General features: G+C 37.8%; 1 pseudogene; it reads right to left on the bottom strand.

Moving 5' to 3' along the window:
• Positions 1 to 12,187: 12,187 nt before the first annotated feature.
• LOC143406579 (U2 spliceosomal RNA) lies at positions 12,188 to 12,478 on the bottom strand (annotated as a pseudogene).
• Positions 12,479 to 21,269: the final 8,791 nt, after the last annotated feature.

Here is a 21,269-nt window from a genome sequence, read left to right as displayed (position 1 = left end):
CAGTGTCCTTGTCCAGATTGTCCTGTAACCTCCATTGTCCCCCTATCTCTGTGTTGTCAAGCCCTAAACACCTCTTCAGACTGCTAGAATGTATAATTTGCTCCCTATCATCCTTATGGAAATTTCCATGTGATTAGCACACTCAAGTTTGTGTTTACAGATTTCTCTACAAGCCCACTCTCTCCTGTGCACTTTCAAGCTATCAGAGAGAGACATTATGTCTGATTTACCTCCATATTTCCAGACAGAGGAGCACCTAGCAGTGGTGAAAGAAGACCACGTTGAATGATGAGCATGATGAGATACCTGGATGGAGAAAGCCATTGTGTGAATGTATGTCATATTAGGACAAAAGAATCCTGGGTTTGGGGACATTCATTACCTCTATAATTAAAAAAGAAAATTGTTGAATATCTACTCTGTTCCATGCACAGCTTAAATGCTGGCTCTGGTTCTAATTAGCTGTTTTTCTTTTTCTTTCTTTTCTTTCTTTTTTTTGGCACATCATTTCCCTGAGTCTCAGTTTCCTCCTTCACAGAATAGAGAAAATAATTTCTAACTTACAAGGGTTTCATGAGCAATAAATGAGAAAAATTATGAAAACTTCTCTCAGTGCAAGATTTGCATAATAATTCATATTTCCCTTTTTCCTTGTCCTTCTATATGACAAAAATAGAAATCAATCACTCAAGCACAATTCTTTGCCTAGTCAGGACTATGGAGTCCCTGTGAAACAAAAGTAAGAATTTTTTTCTAGAAAAAACAGTTCTAACTTGTAAGATACACAGGACTGTTTCCAGTACTGTAACAAATGACAATGTGTCCTCACGTTTTCTTGGGTTTTCCTATCCCAGCAACCCTGAAAATTGGAAGGATTTAATTTTGTCTCTTCCAATGTGGAAATTGGGGCTCAGAGTCAAGTGGCTTCCTGTGAGTATCTGGGAAGGCAGCACCAGGGTCGGAGAGCAAACCCCTGCCCCTGGCATCCAGCAGAACACATTGCAGGCTCTGAAACCTCCACCAGTAACAAGTGCTACTGCCCAAACACACATTTCAGAGGGACTTCTCTCCTCTACTGCCTTCTACCTGCGGTTTTCCCAGTGGGCTCAGTCTCCAGCAGGCCTCTCCTCTTCCAGCTCCTGGCCTCCTCTCTTGGACTCCTGCAAGTAAGGCCTGCTAAATATGTCATCAAGGCAGCATGTCATAAATCCATCAGCCCTGCCCAGCTAGTTGGATGCTGCTGGGAGCCTGTGCGCACAGCCCAGGTGAGCTATAATGGGAAACAAGTGAGCCTTTCTCCCTGAGCCGGAACCTGCTGGCCAGTTCACCTTGGAGTGGTGTGTGCTTCCTGCAGCTGGCCGTGCAGCTTTGGTGAGTGTGACACATTTGTTTTTACCCCTCATCAGACTGGACAGGAAGCCGTTCTGTTCTACAATTTCCATGCTAGAAGGGTTTTGTGACAAGCCCTAGACAGGGTGCCCTGATCATGCCTCTGAGAAAGAGCCCAGGACACCTGCAATAGCTGGGAAAAGGAAGAGAACTCAGAACCCCTCTCTCCTTTTCTGAATCAGGGGAACATAGGACCTATAAATATCCTTTTTAACGGAGTAATGGTCTGAAAGAAGTCTGCCTTCCGCACCTGGGGATCTGGGGTTTTAATTCTCCTTTTAATAAAATGTTATCAGACAATTCACTTAAACTACAAATTTTCCCAACCATATGAATCATTTGGACAATCATATATACATATTCTTGAACTTGATATCAGATTATTGAGTTGAAATAGCTGAGGGATAAGTCTGGGACCATATATTTTAAACAAGTGTTTCATGTGCAATCAGATATATTTGGAAGATATGGGTTTCCATGATCTGCAAAACCCCTGACAGCTCAGAGTTAATAATATATGGAAGAGAGTGATCATAAATGGTCTATATCTTACCTCCTTTAGATTACTCGGAGAGTTTGCTAAAAAATGCAAATTCCCAAGCTGTACTGAAGACGTGCTGAATCTCAGTCCTTGGGAGCGCCTCTCATGAACTTTTATAACAGGCTTTCCAAGTGATTTTTATCCACATCAAGATTTGGGAGCCACTAATAGAATTTCTTTCTACAACTTGCCGTGTTTGGAGATCCTATTAATTTCATAGGCAGTTGTAAGGATTGTGGGAGATAAAAATTATTTAGCAGAGTTTCTGCCATGAGTGAGTCCCTGAAAACTGTTAGCTGCAGACGTCATAAAGAGCTTGAGTGCTTTTTCTTGAGCAGGAATTGTATCTTCCACTTCTAATTTCCACACCATACCAGGAGGGAGCACAGTGGCTGGTCAATATGTTCTTATTGATTAAAACTACTTCAAAAGTTGATGGTGTATACTCTGTTTTCTCATGTCTATTTTTGTACTGGAAGGATCTCAGTGGAATGAAAACTGGGCCTTCACCAGAGCTATTTTTGAGCCCATAAAATGTTACATTTGGTGTTGCTAAAGCAGTGTCTTCTGAGATGGGCAGGATTATTATTAGCCTGGTTTTGGGTATGGAAAAGCAGATGCAGAGAGGAAGGTGACCTTGTTCCATGTGCTCCCTTGGTTGGGGAGGCAAGCCAGGCTAGAACTCAGCTGCTTTGTCTTCTGTCTAGTCTGCCCCACTGTCCCATGCTGCTTGTCACATCTGCAATTACAGGGCTGTCACCATTATCACATTTTTTTCCCGCAAACTTCATCTCTCCTTCCTTTGTCTTTGTTGTCCACATTCACCCTGCAAAGATCCCATCTTTTCACATTGGCCCTGTCTTCAGCCTGTGTGTGATCAATAAATCACTGGAGGTGCCAGGGACAAAGGAAGTGTTTGGTTCCTTAAGTTGTAATTGCTTTCAACAAGACCAATGTGCATGGTGGGGACTTTGGTGGCGGGGGAAATTCAGACATACTGGTTCCTAGAGAGGTGAGAGAGAGAGAGTAAGTGGGAAATTCTTCCCCTTGAATAATAATTCTGAAGATAACTTTATCTTCCATGTCTGTAACTGCTGTTGACACCAGAGTTATCAAGCCATCTTTGTCATAGACACCTTCAGTCTCTTGACTTTTAATGTTTTTAGAGAAAAGCACAGACATCACGGATAACTGAATATCTTGGAAGTCATTTTAGACAAATGCTCCTTTCTAAGAGCGGATGTGAGAACAATATCAGGTGTAGGCATTGAGTGGCACAGAGCAGAGTCTACCATGAAGGTTCCATCCAACATAGGAGAACCCTGGAGGCCTGGCCTTCCTGCCTGGCGCCCCTAGTCCACGAGGTCCCTGCGGTGACGGCACTGGTAAATCTCAGTCCACTCTTTTGTGGGATGTTTTCACATGTCTACCTCTGGGAGAATATTTCTATGTGAAATTTTGTAATGGTATTTAATTTATCCTTTATAACTTCATCATAGAATTGACATTCAAGTACACTTTACATACAGATTAATTAAAATGTATTCGTTTCTTCACTATTTTGTGTGAACTACTCAATTATTTTCTCATCAAGAATAATAATCATTAGCTTCTTGAGTACTCTCAGCTCTGCCACTCTTATTTTTATTTCAATTTTTTGGAAGTTCTCAATCCTGTTGTATAGAATGATGCATAAAAAGAAGTAGGTATTAAACATAAGAATTCAAATTCTTTTAACATATAGGGTTATGGAGGAGGCTGCAGGGGGGGCGTCGTGCTTAATTTAACCTCCTCCACTTCCATCTTTTTACGTTTCTTTGTCCCCCCTACCATGCTCTCTGAGGCAATCAGTGCCACTTTATATCCCACACTAACCCCTTTGACCCCTCATTCCCCACGCATTCTCACGCTCTAGCTAGCAGAGAAGTTAGGCTTCTTTGTTAAGAACCCAAAGTTGACAACAGCTGCATGAACCCTGACTTCTGCTCTCAAGAAACAGGAACTTTGAGTGTTCTAAGGGATGCCTGAGTGTTGGGGGAATATTGCTAAAAATTCGGATAGGCCAGGTTTTGAGGGGCCCCTTGGGTTTCCCTGAGAAGTCCCCTGGCTGGGGCAGCAGCTGTTTTGAAAAGGAGATACTGCAGGAGCAAAGGCTGATCCTGGAGACTGTCGGTGTGAGAGAGGAGATTGGTTTACAGGCAATGAGGTCAGCTGGGCTTCCTGGCTTTGGCACATACTGGTCATCACCACGTGTTGGTTCTAGCTATACCTTTTAAATCTGTGCAAATCCCTTGAAAATTTCCAGCAGCAGTCTTAAAATACATACTGAATGCCATCATCCAGTTGGGCTTCCGCAATGTCATAAACGGGGTGTCTTAAGCAGCAGATTTATTTCTCACAGTTCTGGACCCAAAAAGTCCAATATCAGAGTGTGAACAGATTTGGTGGCTGCTGAGGGTCCTTTTCCCAGCTTCCAGATGGCTGGCTGTCTTCTTAGGACGTGGTCTTTCCTGAGTGTGTGCATGTATAGAATCTCTCTAGAAATTCTTTTCTCTTCATCTTGTAGGGACACCAACCTCCCCATGAAGCCCCACCTGAGAGTCCAGTCTAAACTTAATTATCTCCCCAAATTGCTACTGTTAAATGCCATTTCCTTGAGGGTTAGAGCTTTGACATATGGACTGTGAGTGGTAAAAATCTTTGATTCATAAAATTGAATGATGAAAAGAAAGTGTTTCTGTACTCATAATGTGGGGAAAATATAACTTTATGTATAAATTAACAAAAAAATACAGGAAGCAAACTTTACCCCGTGTTCTCAGGAAAGGATAAGAAAATGTAAACTTTAAATTTTAAAAATTGCATGAAAAACAAAATATCTCAAAATACTCCATATAACAGAAAGTTTCATGGGTTGAAAAGAAAGCTGAATAAGCAAAAGAGATTGGAATTAAAAACCAAATTGCACCATTGGTATTGGCAGTGGGAACAAGGATAAGGACTCATAAGACAAACAATAAATGAGTTTGGTGAAACATAGTTGGCTAAAGGAAAATAGTTAGGAGATTGAAAATCATGACTGAGAAGGCTGAATACGTAAGAGACCAGCCATCAAGAGGCAATCCACAGATAAGATATGACTAAAGCACATGGATGTTAATAGGAATTGAAAAACTGATGACAAAAAAACTTCCTGAGCTCAGAGGGCCTACATTATTTATCATAAATATTCACTAAAGATCAGGAAAAATTAAATAAACAAAAAAGAAAAGAAAAAAGGAAAGTAAACTGTGCTGAATTTTTGAACATTTTATTATAAAAAATTCTAACATGTAACATAGTTACTGGAACTTTACAAAGAACACTGAAGCCCGTCACCTTCATTCTATTATTTAATCAGATTTTTTATCACTCTAGCCAAAAGACTGTACAAGAACAACATAGAGGAGAAAACGTGTATTCGGGGCTCATGGTTTTACAGGTCTCTGTTCACAGATGGTGACTCCCCAGCTCTGGGCCTGAGGGAAGGCAAAATATCATGGTGGAAGGACATGGTGGAGGAAAGGAACTTAGGTCATGGCAAGAGGCAGCAGAGAAAGCTCTGCTCACCAGAGACACATTATAAACCAAAGCCATGCCCAGAGTGACCTACTTCTTCCAGTCACTCCTGACCTGCCTACAGCTACCACCCAGTTAATCCATTCAAGTGGGCTAATGCACTGATTATGTTAAGGCTTTCATAACCTGATCATTTCACCTCTAAACTTTCTTGCATTGTCTCACTCGTAAGCTTTGGGGAACACTTCATATCTATATCACATATATGGCTATACATACATATGTATGTGAGTGTATATGTACATATACAGAGAGAGACAGAGAGACAGGGAGAGAGACAGACAGCCAGAGACAGAGAAAGAGAGACAGAGAAACACCAACACCGTTATGCTGATAAGCTCAATATAAACAGCAAAAGCAAACTACAAACTTTACCAATTAGAAACCATCAGCTAACTTCTAACCAGGGACTTTCTACTCTAACCAATCTAGTCAGTTTCCTTTATCTTGTTTCCTCAAACATCAAAGTTTCCTTCCTCTCCCCTCTCAGATGTGTATTAAATTGCAGTCTGGTTCTGACAAATTCATGAATTGCTGAATGATCAAATAAATCCTTTGAAAAAAAATTTGTTTTTGAGACAGGGTCTCCCTGAGTTGCCCAAGCTGGCAGGGAACTTGTGATCCTCCTGCCTCATCCTCCTGAGTAACTAGGATCAAAGATGTGCACCACTGCTCCATGCTTCTTTTTGAAATATTAATATGACTTTACTTTTTCATACTGTGAATACATATTTTACTACATTGGCTTATTGCATATCTATGCATCCATCACTATCTATTCACCAACCCATCTTATTTCTGATGCATTTCAAAGTTATTGACATTCTGTGCTCCCCTTCAAGTATTTAGAATGATATTATTAATAAGGGTTCAAAATGTATTTGAAGTTTTCTGTTTATATATTCAATTTATGTTCAATAAAACTGATGATCTTCCTATACATTCACTGTGTTTTGACAAGTGTATATGCTTGATTAACTCAACCCCCAGAGAGATGTACACACTACCACCCATGCCCATTCACCTTTAGTTTTTACCTCTTCTCCCTGAAGCAATTAGTATTCTAATTATTCCAATGTGTTCATTTCATGTGTTCTATAATTTCATGTACATCTTTTACTTGGTTGTGGGGGACTTCTTTCATTTGCTGAATATTTTGGGATCCTTCCATGCTATTGCTTATATCCTTGTGCACTCTTCTTTATTGCTGAGTGGTATTCTGTTGAATGAATGTAGCAGGATGTTTTTAACCCACCCAATTTCAGTTTTCTGTATGATAATTAAAACTGCTATGAACCTTTGAGTATGACTTTATGTGTTTGTGAAAATAAATTTACATTCCTCTGAGTAAATGTATATAGGATAGGATTAGTAAGTTGTAGAGAATTTGCATGTTTGATTTTTTTGAAAAACTTATCTAAATTTTCCCAGAGTGGTTATAAAATTTTACATTCTCACTAATAATGGATGGTAGTTCTAGTTGTTCTTCAGTTTCACTAAAATTTGATATCATCCATACTTTAGACCTTTTGGTATATGTAGAACAGTATAGTGGCTTTCATCTGAATTGTATTACTCTCTAATGATGGTCAGTTTTCCAAGTGCTTGTGTGTGCTATTTGCTCTTATCTTGTTCTGTGCAGTGTTTGTTAAAATATTTTGCATTCGAGGAAGCTTTTCAGGTCCTGATCTGTGGTGCACCCAACAAACCACACAGGAGAAGCCTTAATTGGCTGCCAGTCATGGGGCCCTGTGGGTAGCCACCAACAATGGCCCATTTGTCTGTACCACACAGCACAGAGTTGTAAGTGGAGTGGATTCAGATCCATTATTATTGTCCACTGGTCTCAGTCAAAATGTGCCAATTTGGGGATGGACAGCCATAGAGACCCAGTATATTCAATCACCTTTTAGTTTTCTGGATGTATCCATGAACAAAGACAAACTATTTACTAAAACATGTTGAAACACTAGGCCCCATTGGCGAGGACAAGGCAATATCATCCCCTATGTGTTTTCTTTGTTAGGTTTATGATGATTTTATCCTTCATGTTCTGATTTCTGTTTCATCTCAAATTACATTTTGAGAATGGTGGAAGGGTCAAGACTAATTTTTTTTCCTTACTGATATCTAATTGTTTCAAATGGTATTTGCTAAGATGTTTTTCCTTCCCCCTTTTTGATTGTTTTAACAGTTATGTTAAATATAAAGATTATTTTGTATGTGTGGGTCTATTGATGAACTTCCTACAATGTTCCATTGATACATTTGTCAGTTTTTATTCTAGTATCATAGGTCTTGATTACTAGCTTTATTGTAAATCTTGAAATCAGGTTGTAAGCTCTACAACTTTTCTTCTTTTACAATATCTTTTTGGATATTTTAGATTGTTAAGATTTTAATAACATAATCATCTTGTCAACTGCATTAAAAAAAGAGAGAAACTTTATGGGAACCTGATAAGGATTGCACTGAATTTATAGATGAATCTAGGGGAAATTATAACAAAATTAAGTCTTCTAATCTGTGACCATAGTTATTTCTCCATTTATCTAACACTTTTTTTGATTTTCTGAAGTAAAGCACTGTTATGTAATTTGGAAGACAGAGAGCTTGCACAATTTTTGTTAATTTATTCCTAAGTATTTTATGTAAATAATTCATATTAAATTCATGTTTATTTCTCTTGCTGCTAACTCCTTAATAAACAATTACATTTTATTTGTAAATTTTGGATCCTGTCATCCTTTGTTGAATTTATTACTTTAACAATTCTTTGAAAGATTCCTTAGTACTTCCTATACAAACCATCATCACCTGCAGAGCAGTGAAGGGTCCATTTTTTTTTTTTCCTAATCTATTTAGTTTGCAGTGTTGGGGATGAAACCCAAGGCATTACGCATGCTAGACAAGCTCTCTATCACTGATCTACAGACCTAAGCTTTTTGTTTTTAAATTTTATTTTCTTATTTTATTGAAGCTTCTTAGACTTCCAATAAAAAGATGAATAGAAGTGGTATGTCGGACATCCTTTATTTCCTTTTGGTTTTATGGAGAAAGTGCTTAATATTTAATCATTAAGGCTGATACCAGCTGTATCTTTTTCAAAAATCTCCCTTTGCAGTCATTGTAGAAATTCCCTTCTATGCCTGTTTCTGAAATTATTTTTTAAAATGTGAAAGTTCATTGAATTTCATCAGATATTTTTATGCATTCATGTAGGTTCATATGATATTTCTTTTTGACTCTGATAAATCACATTGCTTAATTTTCGAATGTTAAGCCAACTTTGTAAACTTTGTATCACTGAAATTAACCCCATTTGATCAGGAGGAATATTAATCTGTATGTTTTTTGAAACATTTTTATTTGGTTTTTCTTTAGAGTCATGAAGTCTCATAAAATTAGTTGGGAAGTGTTACTTTATTTTCTGAGTTTGTGTAAGATTGATATTACTTCCATTCTCAAAAAGTTATTAGTCTTTAACTGTGAAATCACCAGGGAATGAAAATTTTCATGGCAAAAGTTTTTTTTTTTTTTTAAATAGGTTTAATGACTTTAAAAGAGATGTGGCTTTCACATTTCTTTTTCATTTTCAGTTTTAATTGTCTGTAATTTCCACAGTATTTGTTAAGTTCATCCAAGTGGCTTTTGGTGCATTCTTACAATTTTATCTTCTTTTGACATTCATTTTGTGTATTAGTGGGACTTTCTTTTTACAGAAGGGGGACTCAGTCACCATTGACATGTTCTCCTGTCTCTGCCTCCTCCTAGTCCTCAAGGTGGTCAATCCTCCCGACTCACCCTCTAGCCCAATGTCCGTATACCTTCCACACATGAACAAGTGACCACCTTTGAGTCACTGCTGAATGCACAGAACACATAGCTGCTTACTCTAAGGTCATCAACTGGGACTCTCTATAGTAAATGTTTCTAGGTGATTCCATGGACTCCATGAAGGCTTAGGGCCATGAGAACCTCTGCTTCTCTCTACTCCTCACCCACTACATGGGCATGCCTTCCTGGATGGGTCCCCCTCCCCTTGGCTTGGGAGGCCTGCTCCTCTCTTCCCTGGATCTGTCAGTAATAAGGACTGACTGCTTCTGTTGTTCCATGGGGTTTGTCCTGCCGCCTCCTCTGACCAGCACACCTGAAACTGCCTATCCTCCTGAAGAGTGGCCAAGAACAGTCAACTGGACATAGGTCAGATAAAAGCTTCAAGGACATCAGGCAAAATGACACTTATCCTATGAGAGGGACACCTGGGCAGGGATCAGGCACTTGGGCCACCTGCCACGATGAAAAGATGCCCTATGAAAGGAACACCATAGAGACCCAGGAACACCTTCCCTGGATCCCTGTTGGGGAAGAATAGAATTGATACCCACTCGCCCCAGAAGGACTTCATGACCAAATGAGAGGAAAACACAAATCTGTTAAACTTGTTGTCATGAGATCCACATAATATTCTGTCTATAAGATATACATGAAAACATTTTCTTTCCACTGGTACTGGTGATTTGTGTTAAGTCTCCTTTTGTCCTTGATGTTGCTAGCTATGGATTTACTAAGTTTTCATAGCTTCCTTCTTTAGTTGCTATTCTTTCTTTCTTTTTTTTTCCTCTGCATATTTTGGGTTTACATTCTCTCTCCACTCCACCCACAGTTTCTTAACTAGAAACTTTAGTTCATTGATTTCTACTTTTCTAATTAGCATTTAAAGCTATGGGTATCCCTCACATGAATGCTTTAATTACATACTATTTTTTATAGTTACATTTTCTTTATTATTTATTACAGAATATTTATTTTTTTCTTCTGGTATCTTCAGGCATTCTTTAGAAATGAGTTCTAACATCAAAATATAAAGAATTTATTTTTCATAATCTTATTGTGTTATTGTCAGAGATTTCTGTGCATTTCTATTCTTGTAAATTTGACATAGTTCAATATTTTGTCTTGCATATAATACATGCATTGAAAAGTGCCTACTCTCCACATCCTAAATGCAGAATTTTAGAAATATAAAAGAGGTTGATATGATATTTTTCAGAACGTATGTTCAGATCATCTAATACTTATTTATTCTTCTAGATGTTCTATCAATTGTAGAAAGACAAAGATTAAAATTTACAATTGCAATTGGAGAATTTTCTTCCTTTTTATGTGTTTTGAAGCTCTGTTATCAAGTACCTACACATTTGTAACCATGATATGTTCCTGAAAAATCACTTCATTTTCATTATGAAATATTCTTATTTTCTCTAATAGTACTCTTTGCTTCAAATACATTTTACATATTAGTATAGTTAAGTCAGCCTTCTTATGCCTTTTGTTAGCACAAATGTATTTTCTAATGTTAACTTCAGCCTATTTGTGTCTTTATTTTTATTTTTGTGTCTTTATTTTTAAAGCATGTCTCCCGAAGACATATCTGGCTTTTCTTCTTAATCTATGCTGACAAATAGCTCTTAACTGATATAGTTAGCCTAACTCTTAATGCAATGATTGATATGATTGGACTTAGGTCTAACATTTCCTTTGTTTTCTATTTTGCATTATTCTTTTCCCCTTTTCCTACATTACTTGAATATGTTTAATTCCATTTTAAAATAGCCACTTTTTTTAGTTACAACTTTCTGCTTTTATTTTTAATGCCTTCTTCAGGTACTAAAGTATACATTTTCAAGTTTTAAAACTCTACTTTTGGTAAAGATTGTACCACTTAATGTAAAGTATGAAAATATTACCACCATACAAGCTCATTAGCTTCTCAACCTTTATCTGTACGTTTCTCTCTTTCTCTCTCAAACACACACACACACACACACACACACACACACACACACAGAGTTTTCAATTTAAGATGGTTCAAAGTACATTTTTTTTTTTCACTTCATGATGGTGCAAAAGCCGTACACATTCAGTAGAATCCATACTTTATGTTTTGAAATTTTATCTTTTCCCAGACCAGTGATGTGACATGATATTCCCTCATGATGCAGAGGGAGTGAGATGCAGCTCCCAGTCAGCCACGTGACAGGAGAGAACTAGTCAATACTCTGCAGTGTCCCGTATTGTTCGTTCATTTTGAATAATACATGAGACATTACACATTTTATTACTAAACAGGATTTCCATTAGATAATTTTGCCAAATTAGGAGTTAAAAGGACTGTGCTGGGCATGTTTAAGTTAGGCTAGACTGGTCTATGCTGTTCAGTAAGCTAGTGCATTACCTTTATTTTTTAATAAATTGACTTATTTGGCCGGCTGCAGTAGCCCACGTCTGTGATCCTGGTGCCTGGGGAGGCTGAGACAGGAGGATTGCAGGTTCAAAGCCAGCCTCAGCAATGGCGAGGAGCTAAGCAACTCAGTGAGACTCTGTCTCTAAATAAAATACAGAATAAGGCTGGGGATGTGTCTCAGTGGTGGGTGCCCCTGAGTTCAATCCCGAGTACATCACCCCTCCCGTAGCAAAAAATAAAATAAATAAATTGATATGTTTACTTGTGTGTTGTTTTTATCACATATCCTGATTTTATTTGTTTTGCATTTTCCGTTCTTTTTATTTTTCTTTTCTATTTTTTTTTTTTTGGTAAGAGAAAAATAAATCTACTTTTACTAACCAGAAACATGGGTAGGGTACACCATTACTAGAGGTACTGAAATACCAGATGGATCCATGGAGTAGATGGAGCTCTGATTCCATCTCCCTGCTCCAAAAATCCATTTTATATCTTGTCCTGGGATAGAGGATGTGTCACGTAAAAATGGGAGTTCATAACCCACTTGAATCTAATGTATGAAATATGATATGTCAAGAGCTTTGTAATGTTTTGAACAACCAATAAAAAAAAAAAGGAAAAAAAACAATAAATTGACAAGAAAAGATGCCATTTGAATCTCGGCCAAAAGACTGAGAAAGTGCCTCTTGAATCTGAAAATTTTTTATCATTCACCAAACTTTGGGAAATTTTAACCATTACTTATTCAAATAAGTTTCCTTCTCCTCTTCCTATATCACTTTAATTATGTGTCTTTTAGACTCTTCAATATAGATTCACATATTCTGAATATTCTTTCTTTTAAAAAATATTTTCCTTCCTTTTCTGTATTTGATAATATCAACCGATCCATTTTTACATTCACATATCTTTTCTCTTTCATCCATATTATATTTCTAAAGAAACTAGAACTTTGAGGATAATTTTCATTTGTAGAATTTCTACTTGGTTATACTTTATATTTTCTGTTGATCTGCTTAGATTCCCTGTATTTCATTCATCAAAACAGATTTTTCTTCATAGCACTGTGCATAATTATAACATCTGCTTTAAAAGTCATTGTGTCCCATTTCTAGCAGCAGAGGCAACTTCCCAATTCTCTGTACTTGTTTCTCTTGATTATGGGTCAATGTTTTGTTTTGTCACATGCTGGATATGTCTGGATTATATTCATAAAATGATAAATATTAGGGTGTGAAGACTGGATTGTAGTATATTCCTTCAAGGAGTTTGGTTTTTGGCTTTGGCTTTGGCAGCCAATTAACTTAGTTGGCATCTCATATCACAGTTCCATTCTTTTATTCTTGATGTGACTGCTTTGACTTTGCCTGCTACACACATATTTCAGAGTGTAGTTGAATAATTTAGGTAGAGTTTGACACAGAATTCAAGATGTCCTTCCTGTGCTTTCTCTTTTCTGGTCTCCCCTTCTTGTTAGCAGCCATGATAAGCCTCAGGTCTTTCTATACGATATTCTAGTCCAAAATATGGCCAGTCCACCGTTACCACTGTGGTCCACTCACATGATAAAAACCATAAATATGGGAAATTCTTCCCATGCCATTTCATTTTCCCAAATGTCTATCCATGCCCACGCATTTCCCACTTGTTTTTTGCACTTTTCAGAGTCATCAGGTGATAATTTTGTGTTGTGCCTATAATATGTGGCTTTACCTATGGGAGGGTCAGTTTAGCAGTAGTCAACTTGGCCTTATAGAAGGGAACAGAATACATTAGAACTATGTTCCACTTAAGAATTAAATATAAGCCCACCTTAATTCTGTTACAGGAAGAAACAAAATACAGTTATAAAAATTTGCATGTAATAATTCACTGCACAACTAGAATACATCTCATCAAAGTAGCAAATGCAATTTTAAGTAAAGGAATTCTTTAAAAATGATCAAAATTACGAAATTAGTAAGTAAAGAGTGGTGTCCTATCCTGAAATGCTCATTAATAGGTTATAAATATAAACACAAATAATAGAAATATAACAGGCTGATTTACATATATTAAAATATTAAGTATATTAAATAGTGACTAATATACCTTGTTGATTCATAATTTAAAATAAAACTTACTTGATTTTTTAGCTCACTAATTCTGCTTTATATTAATAATGATTGGGTTGCATTTATTGAGATAATTTCATCTAGAATGTTATATCAGTCAAATGAAAACTAAATAACATTTTGAAAATAAGACCATCTAACAGTAGAAGTAAAAAATGATTGTGTGCTTTTAAAATCTTTTAACAAACAAACAAAAGGCAGCAGAAGGCATAGATTGTGTAAAATCTAGATAAGTATATCATAATCATTACAGAGCTTTGGTTTAGTTATTTTCTTGTGATGAAGGGGGAGGAGTGATGTAGAATGTTTATATACTCTGTATCTTTTCATGTTTTTTTCAGATTCTTAGCAGTCTGTATATATATTGCATCAATCATTGCACAAAAATAAAAATTTCTATTTAAAACACTTGAAAAAAATCTGAATAAAATATTTTATTTGGAGAAAATTCAACACCATGATTTAATTTGCTCTCAAGTTAAAAAAATTGCCCTCTTAGAATTTATTTTATTTAATTCAGTGGAAAAATGTACACTCTTGCCTCTGGAGAATTCATTATAAGCTCCTTTGGCATTTCTTATATTTACTTATGTTGCTGCTTTATAGAATAAGGATCATACTTAATAAATACTAAAAACATATCACATTCTGTATTCATTAGGGAAATGTAAATATTCTAAGCATTTTTAAAAATCCTTCAACACATTCAATTACCACTGCAACTTGGGAAAGATACATATTTGTATATATCTGCCAAATTCAAAGGAATGTATTTAGAATAATTTCTTAGAATCTTGAACTCAATGTCAAGCTAAAGCGGGATAACAACTTTTGAAAACAGAACTCATCACCAGAGAAGCAAAATGTACCACTGTTAAAAACCCAAAGTTGCCAGGTATGGGGGCACAGATCTGTAATCCCAGCTACTGAGGAGGCTGAAGCAGGAAAATCATAAATTCAAGGTCAGCCTGAGTAACTGAGAGACTCTGTTTCAAAATAAAAATTTAAAAATAACAAGGATGGGGAGGTACCTCAGTGCCTAACATGTACCCAGGACCCTGGATTTCATCCCTGGTACAGTAAAAATAAACAAACAAAACTCAAAGTCAGCAATACTTACAGGACTTCTTGCTGCTATTCTCAATATGCAGTTAGAATCTTTGAATGTTCTAGAAGAATGTTTTAATGAAAGGTCCTAATGCTGTCTGCATTCTGTGATGGAGGATTGCTGAAAATACGAATAGACCAAGAGGAGAGGGTCAGCGGGGTTCCTCAGAGAGGCCCTGTGGGCAACCATCCCCGAGATGAGATATGTCAGGAGCAGCTGCTGGGTCTGGAGACAGTGCGTCACTGACGTCATTTTGCAGGTAGCCAGTGCTGATTTTCCTCTCCATTGAGCGGTTTTCTCCACTAGTGTCTCCGGGATAAGATAGGAGGTGGTGGAAATACATATCTGGCCACTGAACCTTTGAGACTGTTAGAAGCAAGATAGTGACAAGGTAAAAAGTAAAAAAAAAAAAAAAAAATGTAATAAGTGAGAGTGAGGAGCAAGTGTCTGTGCTTATGGGATGGACTTTGTAGCCTACTAGACTATGCCATGGGACAACTTGATACTGCCTACTCGATGAGCTGAACCAAATGATTTATTTATTTATATTTTTGGTACCAGAGATTGAACCCAGGGATGCTTGCCCACTGATCCACATCTCCAGCCCTTTTATCTTTTATTTTGATCTATTTCTCCTCTAATTTGCTTTGGGTCTCACTAAGTTGTAGAGGCTGGCGTCAAACTTGTGATCCTCCTGCCTCAACCTCCTGAGTTGCTGGGATTTAAAGGTGTGCACCACTGTGCCAGGCTGAGCTAGATTATTCTGAGAGAGGAAACCGAATGGTGTTTGGCCACAGATGCAAGCCTTCCTTAGAGTAGTACAGGTGGACAGTGCCGAAAGGAGCTGGAGACCCTTGATTCATCCTGAAATCATGAGGAAGAATGGACGGAAAGTGGGGTTGAAAGCAAACTGTTAGGTTAGAAGTAAAGTGAATGGCAAATGATAACACCCTGCTTTCCTATTTCTGCATCATAACCTGGAATAAAGAACTTCATGCAGCCTACCTGCCCTACAGGGAAGGGTTGGAGAAGTCATGGCTTCTCTGTGCTCACTGGGACAGGAGGAGTAAATAATTTGACCTGCTTGGGGATTCATTCAATATAGAATCATAGAGATGGTAGGGAAAGGGGGTTCTCTTAGCCATTTGACCTCTTGTGCCGGCCTGTACCAAGTCCCAGGGGATGTCTTTACTTCCTGGCCTTCGTGCTAGACCTAACATTTTCATTCTCATTCATTATACTCATCCAGTGTGTCAGGGTTTCCAGGGTCTCTGCAGCTTTGCGATATTCTCCTGGTGTAGATATTATGCAATTCCTGTGTAATGCATCTAGGGATTTCAAAGCTGGGGTGAAAACACCCACATCTTCATATTCAAGGCTTGTGTTCTGCGAAAGTGGATCAAAAACTATACAATTGAGAAGGATAAGGCACTTGTTCAATCATTTAACCCAGAACTATGAACTCCAGTAGATAGTGATTCTTGTCTTTTCTTGTTGGTTAGAATTTTGGAGGGGAGTAAGGAGTGAGTTTAGGTTGTTGGCATCCTAAACTTCTAACAGTTTTTTTTTTTTTAAGATAGAATATTGTTTCTTTTTAATAAAGATGTCTTTTCATATCAACTAAGATAGGTGTGGTAAATATGCTGACATTAGGGCATGGACACCTAATCAGGATGCAAGTTTTAGTAATTTAGCAAGAACATGCAATTCTCAACATATTATGTCTCATACCATTTGTTGAACATCAACTATGTATACCTTATGTGGCACGTGCTTATTTATTGATCTGCTTATCTTGAAAGAAGTATAATTCATCTTTGACTTGCTTTTAAAACATTTTTCAAATAAAAGATCTTTCCTTTCCCACTTCCCTGTCCAGCATGGCTGCCTCTTATCCAAGACAGGCCGACAACAAGTCTCCCTTACAGTCTCTCACACACAAAAGAAGAGGGATTTCCATTGATGTGTTGATGACATCATGTTGGCATGAGCCTGGAGGCTGCCTATGACCATCTTCTTGGCATATGGGAAAGCCAGCCTATGGTAGGAGATCTACCGTATTCATATCCGAAAAAAGTAGCGGAGAGTCAGTGAAAATGAGGATTCTGACTGGTCCCACTTCTGTGGTCATCCTCCTTCCCAGGTTCCTGTTTTGTGGACATTTGGTTGTTCAGTTTATCTGAGGATACACTGGAAGTCTTCTAATAATCTCCTTGAAAGCTTTTCAGGACAGCGCTGCTCTCCATTGCAAACAGAAGCCCTGATTAATGCACTGCATGCTTTACAGTAAATTCTGCTCATTTTCCACATCCCTAGATAGATATAGATTCTATTTTTATATAAGAAAAAGTTGGGCTAAATCAGCTGTCTTATTCCAAAGTCTATTTTTTTGCACTTCATCATTGTGCCTTTCCAGTGGGTTTGGGGAAGTCATTTGATTGAAAGTGACTGTAATAAAGGAACCAGTTCATCAGAGGGTAAGGTGACTGGTTTTGCTAGTCAGTAATTTATCAAAATCCACTTATTGTATATCCTAGCTCTATTTTCCATCCTGTCTTTGCCCCATAAGGTTGTCTCTGCCCTGACTTGGTTCCTCAGAAGACCTTGTCCAGAACGTCTGGCAATATCTTCTAGCTTGACTCCTTCTTCAGGTTCACCCCTGTTCATTTCTACCACTGTCACTCATGATATCGTGGTGAATATTCTTGACTCAGGCCAGATCAGATCAGTCGGCTATGATAAGAGTACCCCATGGCTCCCCAACAGTTGCAAGCTACAGTTGGAACTGTACTTGTATACACCTAGATATCCACTAGATTCTCTCAAGCCCTTCAGAGTGACAGTAGAACACCCGTGTTTCACAATCCTCACAGATCTAAATGATCCAGTTTTTCTGGTGATTCCCCGGGTGAAGGAAACATTCCCATGGTGTCATCTTATCTTTTTAGTTTTTTCCATTGTCTTATGTGCGGTCTCTGGCATCACATATAAGAACAGTGTTTCATGATATTTTTTCTCACAAAGAGGCCCTAGGCAAAAAGTAATTGGTCTTAGGCATCACTAAAATAAATAAATAGCTTCTCTCTGGCTCACATAGTACGCACGCTTACACAATCAAAATTGGAGCTTACTTTTCACACTAATCTCTTACTATTGCCGTTTATGCATGCTTAATCCCAGACCCACTGAATCACCCCATTTGAGTTTTTCAAGCTGACACATCTTTGCATATGATTTCCTGCACTCCTGGAATATATCCTGGACTCCCCTATATATGGTAACATTTAATATCCAATGTGATATTCTTTCTGACTTTTGAGGTTAGTGAAATACTACCATTGGAGATTTAGGAGACTAGGTAAATAACATCTTCTTTTCCCTTTAGATGTCAAAATATAAATTTTAGTGTCTTCTTTCTAGAGTTCAAAATGTCAGGTAATGAGATGCTGAACTACCAGGTGGTAAAAGCTGATTGTCTACATCTTAACTCAATGCTATGGCTAGCAACTCTTTGTTGGCAGCTTGAAATTAACCTGAGTGGATAAAGTTATACCAATTAAATCTTTAAACATGGCAAATCAACTTCTTCCTCACCCAGAGTGCAACTACTAAACATCTAATACATCACTGATGTAAGGGGAAAAGCAATTAAAAATGGCAGCTATTTTACTGATAAAACCGATGGGGAACTTACCAGTAACAGGTCATGTCTTATAATGCCATCCTCAGGAACAGGCAGACTAACTCACACATTCATACCTCCTTGGCCAAGGAGGTATCAGAAAACAGAACATGGTGCCCTTCTGTGAGGAAATCTTCTGCAGGATCTCTTCTCATACTCTGCAACCAGTTAAAAAACTCAAGGAGGACTCGGCACCAGGTGCCCGGACACCAGCATCGTCAACAAATAGATATTTCTTCTTGTGGAAGTACCCAGATAAGAGAGAGGAAGGGAAGAAAAGTTCCTCTTCCTGTCTGTCTTCCAAATCAGCCTGCCAAATTCATTGAACTGCAAAATTCATTGCACTGAAAGTTCTGCTTTCCTTTCTGTCTTTCTTACTAGACTGTGTTATTTTGAGCCAGGATCTCTCTAAGTTGCTTAGGGCCTTGCTGGTTTGTTGATGCTGGTCTTGAACCTGGCTGGGATCACAGGTGTGAACCACCACACCCAGCGAGACTGCAATCTTCTTGATGATAGGGATGTTTGCATTTCCAGAATCAAAGAGTTTCAGGGGCACGGTAGGTTTTCAATAATTGTTGACAGATTTACAAGGTGGAACAAAGGTTAGTTAACGAAAATATTAAAATTTCCCTGAATCCTGTCATCCTAGGAAGCTGTAATAGATAAAGAAAGGTCTTCCATCTTTGTGTTTCTTTTCTTTCCATTCAAGAAGTGGCATAGATTAAAAAAAAAAAAAAAAAAAAAAAAAAAAAGTTCCTTCACATATAAGTTTGAATTTTTATTATTTGACACTAAGCACATAACTGATTTGATAATTAATAAAGGGAGCTACAAATATAAGGTTATAAGGTTCCCCCTCCACCCCCTGTGATGGGGGGCAAGATTTGTTACAAGATTCTGAGGCAGGGACGTCTAAAGTCTTATGGAAAGATCTAGAGGAGGGTAAAAAGCACATCAGGGTAATGAACATGATATGGCTTAGCTGTGAAATGAAGCCTGAAACCTCACATATGTGACAATGCAGGAATGTTCAGAGGTAAAATGATTAGGTCATGAGATCTTTGACCTAATCAGGAAACTCATCCACTGACATGGATTACCTGGGTGGTAACTATTGGCAGGTAGGGTGTGGCTGGAGAAGGTGGGTCACTGGGGGTGTGAATTTTGGTTTGCACTTTGTCTCTGGGAAGTGAAGCTCTCTCTTTCCTCTGCTTTCTGATTCCAAGCCCTGAGCTGCTTTCTCCATTACACCCTTCCACCATGGTTCTGCCCCTCCTTGGGCCCAGAGCCATGGAGTCAGCACACCATGGACTGAACCTCTGAAGCAGTGAGCCAAAATAAACTTTTCCTCCTACACATTGTTCTTTTCAGATATATTGGTTACAACTGCTCAAAAGATGAATAAAAAAATATAGTGATTTAATTTATAATTGTGATTTTCAGCAAACACTGGAATTTTGTCAACACTCCTACCAGAAATTTAGGGAAGTAGAATCTTTGGAATGGGGACCAGGAATCTGCATTTCAAAAGAGCTTCCCAAGCAATTTACTTTCACAATCAGTTGGAGGAAACTTGAAAAGTTCTACTTCTTCATTTGAATCCTCTTTATCACATCTGTCAGTGTTTCAAATTATGCATTTCAATATTAACAGAATTGAGCTGTGCAATTTAAAATTTTAATCCCTAAACATTTTAAATTAGGTATTAATTTTCAGCTCATGCCCCCCTCCTTTGAACATGACCTTTATTTTAATAGTGATGAAATTTATGAAGCATGCTTCATTTCCCTGATTTACTATAACATAGTCAAATTCATTTTGGAAATGATTAGACTGTAGCTTCATATTAAATCCTTAATATACACACACAAGCGAAATTGCTGGTTCTCCTAAGCCACCCAGGTAAAAATCCAGATAATGGAAATAAAATTTCCAGGCAAATTTTTCTTTTTGTGACTCAACAGAGCTTGTCATCACCCTTCAAAAATCCAGGAACAGATAAAGGGAAAATGTCAAAGAAATAAAAACAATGTTTTCCTTGAATCACATTAATTATCACATACCTAAAGTCAAATGAGCAACTTAATAAAGAGGTTGGTTGTTTTGGCACAGGTGTAGATGCAGCCTCAGCCACCTCAAATAAGTGACCAATTCCAGTACAACTATGGCATAGAGTTTATTTTTTCCTTGTTCCATATTACTTGCCAACATGGTAGGCAGTGAAATACAGTGGGCCTATTATGAAGCCAAATAACACAATACAATACCAGAACATCTCTTGGGTACAATTTGAAATCCATAAAGTGGCTGCTAATATTTTCCAATATTCATTCCAAAGAATGTTGGTGATCACTGTGGTATCCCTGAGTCCCTGCTAGGATAGGTGAAGAAGGACTAAAGTGTGGGTTTATCCATGGAGGGATGGAGTCTAAACACAGAGGCCCAGTGACATGAGAGGCTCTAGAGCGACTGGGCACCAGCTTCATCCAGGTATTTTCATCAGTTCTTTTGTTCCACACAGAACCCTGCTTAGAAGCAGCTATGACTTTCATTTCACAGAGTAGGAAATT

The sequence above is a fragment of the Callospermophilus lateralis genome, chromosome 8 (assembly GCF_048772815.1).
Source record: "Callospermophilus lateralis isolate mCalLat2 chromosome 8, mCalLat2.hap1, whole genome shotgun sequence".
Lineage (NCBI taxonomy): Eukaryota > Metazoa > Chordata > Mammalia > Rodentia > Sciuridae > Callospermophilus > Callospermophilus lateralis.
This window is presented reverse-complemented; position numbering and strand designations above follow the sequence as displayed.